Genomic DNA, 11815 nt, shown 5'->3' with positions numbered 1-11815 from the left:
GTGCGCATAGGAAGTTTCATATAGAAACTTTCTAAAAAAACTGTCAAAAACAGAAAAAAAAAAAAACAGAATTGTGATTTCGTGGAAACTGTTTTTAAGGTACTTAGAGATGTCGGATTGAGACATATGGTAGTTCGTTGGAAAGATATACATGTCTACTTTGTTTTGAAGTTAATTTTGGAATTTTTAAAGACAAAAAGAATATCTTATGAATTTTCTTTTAAAGATGGACGAATCAGTGAAATTCCAATTTCAGGAGAAAGTGATTATGAGTTAGAAACTGATTTATGGCTGAGCTATTGAGCTCTAATGACGGTGGCCAATTTGTCTATTTTGAACAGTGGAAAGGAAAACAAACAAGGGAAACGAAGAGGGTTAAACGCAGATTTTGCTAAGCAACGCAGGTAAGTGGAGTTTGACTTTTCTGCAGCACTTACAAACTTTGTTTGATAGACTTTCTATGGAATGTCTAGTATGCCGTTATGTGAATTTTTATGACATTTTCAACGTGTATGATTGTGAAGATTACTTGTAATTGAGCACCTAACAACATGCATGTTAGGCCGGTACTGCCAAGTCCTCAAAGGACTTCTATTGTGATGTGGTGATTGATGAAATTATGATTGAGCCACGCAAGTCTCTCGAACCAAGTGGGTGATGACAGAGACTATATTATGATATTGAGAAATTATGATTTTGAATGTGCTGGCCGTTCCCTCGAACTAGGTGGGTGATGACGGGGAACCTGATATTGTGATTTGAAATATTGGCATGTGGCCAGATTGTGAAAAAGCCGACGGCAGTACCGGGAGGGCCCTAGTGATATGTAGTGCACGTGCATAAAGTGTAAGATTGATTGGCATAAGTTACCTATGATGTTGCAATGTGTGAGCATGTTAAAATAAGATTGTGTGATTGTAGCTCTACTTACTGAGCTTGTAGCTCATTAAAGTTTGCTATGTGCTGTAGGTAAAGGTAAGAACAAAGCAGAACAGTAAGCAGGGGAGCTGGCTTCGTTGACCGCTGTACATATGGTTGGACCAAAGAAGCTGCACACGGATTATTTTGGTTTTGTAAACATATATATTTTGGAGTTAAACTCATAAACCTTGGATGATTGTATAATTTTAATTGTGGCTAGGAAACTTGATGGGAATGGTGTATTAACGAAATTTTGTTTAAGCAAAAAAAAAAAAATGAAACACCATAGTTTTCACATAAGTGACAGGTGAAGATTAGTGATTGTGGCACGTATTTAGGATTGTTGGCAAGGAACTAAAACGTTTGAAGGAGATGGTATATAAGGGGTGTCACAGATATTGTTTAGAAAGATGTAAACAATATTTTCATATAAATGTTTTGGAACTAAAATTTTAAATGTTATTTTGTTTTAATATTATTTAAGAAGAAAAAAAACGTAGGGGAAAAAATATTCTACTACAAAAATATTCAATTGATGAAGTAATAAGAGAATTGATTAATTAATAACAGAAGCAACATTTAAGGACTAAAATGAAAATTGTCCGTTTAACAAAGTTAAATAATAGTTTAAGTCTTTATATTTCACTACTAATAACATATGCTAACTAAATTATTACAGATTTTGTACTAACAATGTAAAAAAATATATATATTTCGATGACATAAATAATACAAATATAAAAACCATAAAAGAATATTTACAACTGTGTGATTGGAACTAAATCTACTGATTTGTTCCATAAACAAATAAATATATTCAATTGACGAACCAAGAATAGAGGTAGTGATAAAAACAGTAGATGAAAAACTCTTGAGTAAAATTAGATGAAGATATATTTATAAATGTTACATAAAAATTGTCCTCTGCATCAAAAGAAAATATTAGCAGATTAATATAAGAACTTATTGCAAATATAATTATAAATATATAAAACAATGACCATATATATTAATAACTTATTATAAACACTTAACAAAACATAGTAATATAATACATAAAATTTAAAGGACATTCAGAAATAACATGAAAGAATTAAGAAACAAATACCTTAGAAGAAAGATAATTCTTTGAAACAACTTTCTCAAAGCACTGCAACAATTCAACAGAAGACAAATGTGAAAATGCTGAAGAAAATAATTGAGGAACTAAAAACGGAAACTTAAAAAGCTTCTTTTTAACACATTAACAATGGCAGCAAGAAAGTAATAGATATTGTAGTAGTGACAAATTAAGAAGCACATAGAATGGGGAAAAATAATAAAGATAAAATATCAAAAATCTTATTTAAAATAGTTAGATGCATAAATAATAGTTTAAAAAATTAGATGAGGAAATTAAATGAATAAATATGAACATTTTGGTTCAGGTATCTGTCTTTAATTGCTAACATCACGCATTAGAAGTAACTGGAATAAGATTTAACAATGCCCTTCAGTGACAGCTGAATTATTAAAAAGATTAAAAAAGGAAGAAGAAACGGGGGAAAAAATGACATAAAAATAACTTAAATTGGCAAACCAACAATAGAGATGGTAGTAAAGAAATAGAATGAAAACCCTCCAGCAAAATCAGATGAAGAACAAATCATTTTAAGAGTACAAAATGATAATAAAAATAGTATACTGTTGACAAAACTAAATAAATAAAAACTATAAATCTTAAATAATCCGGGCAACGTCAAGGCTGCTAACATCACGCATTAGAAGTAACTGAAATAAGATTTAACAATGCCCTTCAGTGCCAGCTGAATTATTAAAAAGATTTATAAAGATTAAGAAAGGAAGAAGAAACGGGGAAAAAACCGACATAAAATAACTTAAATTGGCAAACCAACAATAGAGACGGTAGTAAAGAAATAGAATGAAAACCCTCTAGCAAAATCTGATGAAGAACAAATCATTTTAAGAGTACAAAATGATAATAAAAATAGTATACTATTGACAAAACTAAATAAAATATATATATATAAATCTTAAATAATCCAGGCAACGTCAAGGCTTGCTATTTCATTATAAACAGTTATTCAATACATGGTAACAATAAAAGAAAAATACTACATCATTACCAAATAAGAAATCATGTTAGAATTAGTACAAATATAATCATAATAACATAAAACAATGAACACATATATTTACAGTTGAATATATACAATAACAAAAACATAATAATATAATATATACAATTTTAAGAACAATTAAAAATAATATGGAAAAAGTAAAAGAATAATACATTGGAATAACGATGAAAGTGGATACAGTTGATGCAGCAAGAGTAAAAAAACTCCAAAACAGAGATAACAGAAAAAGGAAAGGAAAAAACTAACTATTGAAAAATGAAGAAAAGAAAAGAAACAAAGAGGATAGACGATAAGTGTATCACAACGAAAACAGAAACAAAGCAGAAGACAATGAACGTGAAAGGGGAAACAATATATTTATAGGGAAAAAAATAAACTTTCAAGTGTGTGGCAGTGGTAAATACTGGAAACAAAACTTAACATCACCGTTGTTACACTATAAACGAAGCATAATAATTTGTTAAAAACAGGTGTTACGCTGCATGATAACAACTGTGGAACACAATGAAGAACCTGCAAAGAGTAAAAAAAAACGTAATAATTTGTAAAAAACAGGTGTTACGCTGCATGATAATTACCGTGGAATAGAATGAAAAACCTGTAGAGAGAGACAAAGATTAACTCATTAAAAAGAGTTACCCTGTACAAAAAAATAAATGTCTAAATATTCCCGACTAATATAACCTGCAAACAAATATAAAAACATGTAATAATTAGTAAAAACAGGTGTTAGACAACGTAATAACCAATAAATGAATAAAAATTGACGAAAATAGAAAAAAAAAGTAAAGATTTATTATTTGGAAAATCTAATGAAAAAATAACCGAAATAAAAAAAACAAAACTAAATCTACAAAAATACTAACAGATCTAGAAAAATGGAAAAAAAAAAAAAGACAGAACAAAATGAAAGAAAAACACATACAGATCTGAAAGAACAAAAAAAGAAAAACCGAATAGGAAAAATTAAAAAAAAAAAAAAAAAAGAAGTCAACCAGAAACGTAAAATAAAAAAAAAGTTTAAAAACAGGGAACAAAATAAAGCAAAAACATGTCCAGATCTAAAAAAAAAAAAAAAAAAAAAAAAAAACAAAAAAAAAAACAAAAAAAAACCCCGGGAAAAAAAGAAAACCGAAACTACAAAAACAATAACAGATCTAGAAAAATAAACGGGATGATCTGAAAAAACAAACCAAAAAAAAATGAATCAAAAAATAAAAAAAAGGAAACCAAATCTAAAAAAAACCAAAAAACAAAACTACAAAACAAAACAAACATTAACAATGATTCCCAAAAATCTTACGAAGAGAAAGAAAGAAAGAAAAGGGAAAAAATATATAAAACAAAAAAAATAAACCAAAATGAAACCCACAAAAACCTTAACCCATTTGTCAATAAAAGAAAAATAGGAAATAAACCCTACGAAAAATGCAACAAAATCCAGAAACATAAAATGAGAAAAAAAATTAGAACCAAAACATAATAAACCAGAGAAAACCACAAAGAAAACGAAAAGAACTCATGAAGAGGAAACGAAGAAGAAGAACATCGGTGAAAGAAACATTAGATGCAGACGTAGAATCAAAAAATGAAAGAAGCAAGAAGCTTCTCGAGCAAACTAAACAAAAACAATCGCAGAGAAAACGAAGCAAATGAGCCTCGGTAGAACCATCGCAGAGAAAACGAAGAAAATGAGCCTCGGTAGAAGAGAAATTAAGCAGGAAACAAATGAAAGAAGCAAGAAGCTTCGAGGAGAGTAAACAAAACCCCATCGCATAGGAAACGAAGCAACAGAGCCTCGGTAAAAGAGAAATTAAACAGAAAACAAGTGAAAGAAGCAAAAAGCTTCTCGAGGACACTAAACATAACCCACCACAGCAAATGACAAAAATGCCCAGCAAAAAAACACGGGAAGGAAAAAATTTGAGGACAAAACAGTAAAAATAAAATGTGGTCCCACCACTCTGCAGTATTAAAAAAACGTGAACAAAAAATAACAAGGGCAAAATCAGAAAATCACTGTTCTAAAAGGACATAGACGGTAGAAAAAAGAATTCAACAGAAAATAAAAGAGATAAAATCAGAAGATCATTGTACTTAGTACAGTAACTTTCCAACCTCCTTTAGTAGTATGTATAATAATTTTATTCAAATAAAAAGTTTTTTTCAATAATTAAATTTTTTATTATTTTAATTAATTAAATATTTAATTATTTAAGATTATTAATCAAGGGTATTTTTATCAAAATACAGTTTACTTCCATTCCATCTGTTGTCAAGTAACGGTATAATCCTCATTCAGATATTGATTCCATAAGTCCAACCAAACTAAAGAACCAGTTTATGATTCCGGTACATTTTAATTCCATTCCATTATCATTCTCATTATCATTCCGCTACTGCAACCAAACGCGCCCTAAAGTGAAAGGAGAACAAAACCTTGAGGAAAAAAAAAAAAAAAACCCCATTGTAGCAGCACTGACACTGTTCACCACTATAGAGTTGGGAGTAATCATGTATTAAGTTTTAATTATCGTGTTATTATTAAAAGCATATAAAAACCAAAAAGAAATTAAAATTTTAAAAAATTAAATGTTAGGGCAAGTAGGCAAAAAAAGGGAAAGAAAAGGGCTAAAATGAAAGGGATAAAAACCTTAAGGAGCAAAGAAAGAAAACACTGTTGTAGCACTTCAAGGTAAAAAAAAAAAAAAAAAAATTAAAAAAAGAAGAAATATAGAACTAAAACGGAAAATAAATAAAGTTTCAAGGAGAAAACAAAAAAAAAAAATAAAGTTTTAAGAGAATAAAAAAAGTAAAAAAAAAAAGACCACCAAAAAAAGTATAGTTTTAGAATACCACCGGAAAGGGGAGAGAAAAAAGGGGGGAGAAGCTTAAAATAAATAAAGAAATAAATCAGAGCTCATTACTGTGCGCGTTCCACTTTCTATTATATAGATACTAGTTTGAAGCCACGTGCTTCGCACCTCACAGTTAGAAGGAAGAAAAGAACAAGGTTGTTCATCTAAAAAAAGAACAGACCTGACAATTTATCGACTCAACCTATTAGAGCAGCTTCCGAACCGGCCACAGTTTATTACCACATCACAAATTAACTTATTAGATTTAGATTTTAAAACCCATAAGAACAACTATATAAGTCCATTGATATTTGATAATAAGCAAACCACTTTATATTAGAAAAAAACATCTACAAAAGTCCATTCTCAGATCCGCTAATTTTGGGAACCAAACCAGTAATCCGTGGCAATTGAATAATACCATCACATTTCTTTGAGCGTCAGACCAGAGAGGATTTGTTCTTGCTCATAATGCTAATCATTCCAGGCAACCAAACACTCAAACGAAAAACAGAATCAGCAGATAAAAGTCTATCTCCAAGCCAAAAAATGCACAAGAAATTAAGACTACATCCTTTTTTTTTTTCTCAGCTCCCATAAAACAAACAATCATTATAAACAGAGGCAACATAAGCGACAAACAAAATATGAAAGAAGAAACAGCAGCTGTTTTCCATTCGCAACCCCTTTTTCTTTTGTTCATCAGATTAAACACAATCAAAAGCACAAACAAGGGAAAAAGCAAAAAAAGATTGCAATACCTACAGGAATTTGTACCATCAGCAGAAAATAAAATAAATCCACAAGCAGGAGAAAGGATAGACCCAGAATAAAAAACAAATTTTAATTTAGAAATTAAGAGAAAAACAAACTTACAATGCAAATTATCTATGATTTAAAATACGGGTGAGCTTTCCTGACTGCACATTGCCTGCCCTTTATAAATCTCTGGAGCAATTGATCACGACCGCCGACCTAATTCCTTCAAAATCAATTGACCCTTTCACGGCATCACAACGGAAAAAAAAAACAACAACAACAACAAAAAACAAACCAAAAGGGTGTTTTTGTTTATGTTTTTTGTCTTGGGTTGCTCCAAACGCCATTTTCTGTTCATTTTCATTTTTTCCTCCTAAAAAAATGTGAAAAACGTTTTCAGAACTAATTCCAAACACGCACAAAAGTTATACTGTTTTCAACCAAAACAACCGTGTTTTGATTGAACCATTTTGGTTGAAAACAGTAAAAAATTTTCTGCTTTCTATTAGATAGACTAGTTAAAACGCGTGCGTTGCACACTTGGACGCTTAGTGTAGTATTAAAAAACAAAAATTGCAGTAAATAATAATTTTTTATTACCTATTTATGTTTTAGAATATTCTAAAGTAAATAGCACATCTAATGATAGATAATCTATTAATAATTTTTTTACCTGTAAATACGGCATCTACTTCAAATATTTTAATACATGTTTCATACTTCAAACAAGTTAAAAAAATTGTTATTTGCCTCTTCCTCGCCATAAAAAGAAGTCACAACTTTAGCAAATTCAAGAATAGTAAATTGTACACAAAAACTTAAGGTTCAACTTTTGAATTGTAATGCTTTAAATTTTTGTTTTTTCTAAGTGAAAAAACCTCTAAAATTTTCTTAACAAGAATCACTATCACAAACCCAGTTAAGTCTCCAACAATGACCCTAAAACCATAACTTTAAAACTCAAGTCTATCAGAAGCTGGTAGCATCCATTCTGCAAAAGATCATGCATTTGACACTGTTGTGAACACCCTTCGAGACTGAAGTAAAATTAAGAGACCAATGAACAACACAAGATGGAGGATTAGTGCTGGTACCATAATTTTTCTTATTTCGTTCTCCCCATATACACCAAGACAAACCGTTTCCTTCGCTTTTCGATGGATATCTCGTCCATCTTGATTTTGTTTGACATTGTTCTTTTCATTCTCTTGAATAAAATTCTTTGTTTCTTATAAAAATATACATATGTATACACCTTGCTAAACATATAAACTTTTGTAAATAAACCGATATTAAGGAATCTTACATGAGATGCAACAACTCTTTAAATGAGAGATGAAACAAGGTTTTAAATTTCAGCTGAAACTCTGAGGACCGCAAAATAGCCTGAAATATTTTTACACATAATTAAGGCATGACCAGTTTATTCCCAAGCTAATTAACAGAGTGACGAGCAAGCAAAATCAATGACTTTCTAATGGAAAATTCCCACTGAAGAGATCACACCTCTTGCTATGCATGCCGTTTATAAGAGTTAGTCCCCAGAACCTCTTCCACCAGCAGTGCAATGTATCTTGATCACATGAAGAAACCTGGTCCTGTAATGCAGTAAAAAGCCTACATCATAACTTATCTTAAGAAAATCCATTGTTTGAGACTTATATAATGCCAACTTATGCTACGAGGTCTAGGAAAAATACTGAGTGATCTAGAGAATTAATAAAAGAAAGAATTTGAAACAATAGAGAATAAGTATCTTCAAATAATTCAAAAGAAAGAATTTAGAATAGAACGCACGAATAATTTAGAGCTACGAAAGAAAGAAAGCAACATAACTTTTCATTTCTTGAATTTCCTACTTCTCTTTGTGTACAAAAAGTGTTTGTCGCAAGGCACAACATAACTTTTTCATTTCTTGAATTTCCCACCAAAGGTCTCACTCAAATAAATCTCTTTAAAACGACTTATTAGTAGATTAATAAATCACTTCGGAATAGCATATACATCACACATCCTGGATCAAATAAAGACTGGCGTCCAGCAAGCAACTGTTACATCCAATTGATTAGGAATTGATGATCAACAATACCATAGAAGGATGGCTAGTCCAAGATGCTGAACAACTGGATCTGCACAAACATGAGCATCTCTGGATCTCCTCCTAACAAATGTATGACAAGTTCATCAGAGATTTATTTTTCAAAACTTCATGATGTGAAAAATAAAACTACAGTTTGAACAAAATCCTTTTTGCTAATTAAATAGGGAAAAAAAGTAAGGATAAGTTTCAAAATCTTAAAACAACTTGAGATGCCTCCAACTTGTATTGCAAACTTTATAGCTATTGCCTAAAGTGTCTTGCAGCAAATGGGTGAGCTTGGCGTTCGTCCATAGTAAATGGAAAAAGGAATTAATAAGCCCTAATGCCGAATAAGTAGTGTTTACGTTTGAAGTAAATAAACAAGTGACTAATCTATACTTCTATAACGTAATGGAATGTGGAGACAAGTGCAGATATAACATCACCAAGTGCAAATAGAGGTCAATCGATCTTTTGGGTCTCCTTGAGTTGTTTCCCTTGCAGTTTGATGAGCAGCCACAAAAAAAAAAAAAAAAAAAAAGGACCGCAGAAAAAGAATCAAAGAAAACACATGCTTAAAGCATTACGTTAGACAACACAAATATTAGTATATCTTTCCAAAAACAAATTCAATTTCTATTGTTGTCACAATTACAATTAAAATGAAAGATAAATGGTAAGGAACAGCGAGAGAAATAAAAACTAAATACATATGAACGTGATCTCTATTTAAATGTGCAAATGGAGAAAGGATATCATAATATTTTGAGTGCATACAACCAAAACTATAAATCAATTCACAACTTCAAATCATTTACTTATCTTCTTTGAGTTTACCTCGAATATTTGTCCTAACCAAGTACTTAGAGTAGCAAACTTTGGACCATAAGTGATGGAATGTGGAAACAAGTGCAGATATAACATCACCAAGTGCAAACAGAGGTCAATCGATCTTTTGGGCCTCCTTTAGTGCTTCCATCCTCCAAAACAAAGCCTCCTAGAAAAAGATCGCTTTTCTTATCCTAGACAACCAAAGAAAAAAGATCTCATGATAGGGAAAAAAGAATCACTCTAGTCAAAATACTCTTGGTAACTAAAAAGAAACCCAAAATGCATTAATAGAACCTAACAGAGCAGCTTCTAAACTGGCTGTAGTTTAGAATCCATAAATGATTCAGAATAGAAACCCCATAACGAAAACATCCATATAAATGTATTGTTAACAAACAAACAACTTTATATTGAAAGATAATTTTATAAAGAACTACAACACAATCCATTTTAGTTAAAATGCTCCGATTATATTGCTTTTAGTTTAGATATAGTTCATTTTCCCTTTCCTATTCTTTTTTTGTTTTTTTCTTCCATCATTAATCAAAACCTTCATTTTCCTCGAAAAAAATCACAACCTTCATTTAACCAAATTTTTCTGGACACGGCAAACAAATGATCATGCCTACCATAAACAAAACAAAAGTGTATGGAGAATATTTTATTATAGCTTATAATAGTTGAGAAAAAACCCAAATCTTTCAATTTTTTTTTCCATTTTCTCAAGAACTAAACATACAAACAAAAAAAAAAGGAATTGATTAAGTAGTAGAGTTCGTCACCGAAATGTAGTCGTCGACAACATCAATCAAGTCGATGGCGATTCTAACGAGCGAAAGGACGTCGCCTCAGACATTGAAGAAGAATCACCCAAAGGCCACCATCTAGACCCAAGACTTTTCAGACATCCACAGCCAAAAATCCACCTCTCTTAGGCGCAAACAAATCCCTAAAAAAAACAGAGAGAGAAAAGGTACAAGCAAAGGAATCTGAGGGAAAAAAAAAAAAAACAAATCCTAGGGCTGACCAGGGGAATCTCAACAAAGAAACCATAGAGAAACAGGGAAGAGAAAAAAGAAAAGACAGAGAAAGGAGAGGCCGGGGAAGTTGACGATGAAGCACGAAAGAGGGCAACCCAAAAACCAAAGCGAAACCCAAATCCGAAATCCCCAACATTTACAGTAGAACCCAAACCTATAATAAACAAAATCCCCAAAACAAAACAAAATAAAATAAAAGCTTAAGAAGAGAACAGCGGAGAGCAAAACCTGAAAGGAAAAAAAATTCCCGACTCCAAGCATGAGGAGAGAAGTAGATCCACAGAAACTATGTGAATGGCAAAAGAACCAGGAAGAAGAAAAAGTTAATTGGAGGAAAAGAAAAAAAAAAAACAGCGCTCGTTTTAAGAGTAGAGAGAGAAGTTGACGTAAAATAAAAGAATAATTATGAGACGTTGACACGTGGTAAAAGGAGAAACAACTTTCTTTTGCTCTTTTATATATGTTTAGAAGTCTAGTTTTAAAACAAGCGCTACACGGGAGTATTAAGTATATACTATATTATATTTTTTAAATATGTAAATTTAAAATTTATTTTAAAGTTTAATTTACTTTTTTGTATATGTTATTCTCTTCAGAGTTTAGCTCAATGAAAACAAAATTTCAATAAATCACATTTTAAAATAAAAATTTTATTTAGTCAATTTTGGGATTGAGATGTGTTCATTTGGAGTCATTTCGAAGTGGTCGAACCTTGTTATAGTGCACTAGTTGGAGGGGTTATCTCTGTTATTAGGTAAATAGTGTGTTCATGTTGTCTAATCATATGAGTATCACCTGATTCTTGACTCTGATTTTGTCATATATTTAGCCCTTTAGTGGTTTTTTAATGAAGTTATGCTATTGCCTTTCAAAAAAATAAAAATAAAAATTTTTTTATTGGGGTAATGAAGAAAATAGAGCAAGAAGAAGCAAAAAAAAAATGACAAAAGCAATAAAAGCTGAAAAAATTAAATGGGAACGAAACTTGAAGGTCAATTTGATGAAGTAAACATTTAAAAGAGTGTAAAAGAAGTATATTTTAGAAAGACATATTTAAAAAGAAAAAGTACAAGGAAAATTGAAAATATGTAAGTGATGATACATTTGTAAAAAAATTTATTTTAACAAAGATAAATTGAGAAAGGAAAAGAAACTAATGAAGTGGATGTTGGTTTTGAAAACAAT

The 11815-nt window shown here is 30.7% G+C and overlaps 2 long non-coding RNA genes across 3 annotated transcripts; one reads left to right on the top strand and one right to left on the bottom strand.

Annotated features, from left to right (window-relative positions):
- Positions 1-339: 339 nt before the first annotated feature.
- LOC112090851 lies at positions 340-1198 on the top strand. Its single transcript, XR_002901847.1, has 2 exons — positions 340-404; positions 970-1198. It is a non-coding gene; the product is annotated as an uncharacterized LOC112090851 (long non-coding RNA).
- A 6790-nt stretch (positions 1199-7988) lies between these two features.
- Positions 7989-10953, bottom strand: LOC21401885. 2 transcript variants are annotated; one of them, XR_002901854.1, is made up of 6 exons: positions 10859-10953; positions 10373-10539; positions 9597-9781; positions 8769-8840; positions 8186-8277; positions 7989-8065 (listed from the first exon to the last, which is right to left on the bottom strand). It is a non-coding gene; the product is annotated as an uncharacterized LOC21401885 (long non-coding RNA). The 2 variants fall into 2 exon arrangements; XR_002901853.1 differs by having other exon boundaries at positions 7989-8277.
- Positions 10954-11815: the final 862 nt, after the last annotated feature.

This window comes from Morus notabilis, unplaced genomic scaffold (assembly GCF_000414095.1).
Source record: "Morus notabilis unplaced genomic scaffold, ASM41409v2 Scaffold130, whole genome shotgun sequence".
Classification (NCBI taxonomy): Eukaryota; Viridiplantae; Streptophyta; class Magnoliopsida; order Rosales; family Moraceae; genus Morus; species Morus notabilis.
Note: the sequence above shows the minus strand (reverse complement) of the source record. Positions and strands in the feature narration are given on the sequence as shown.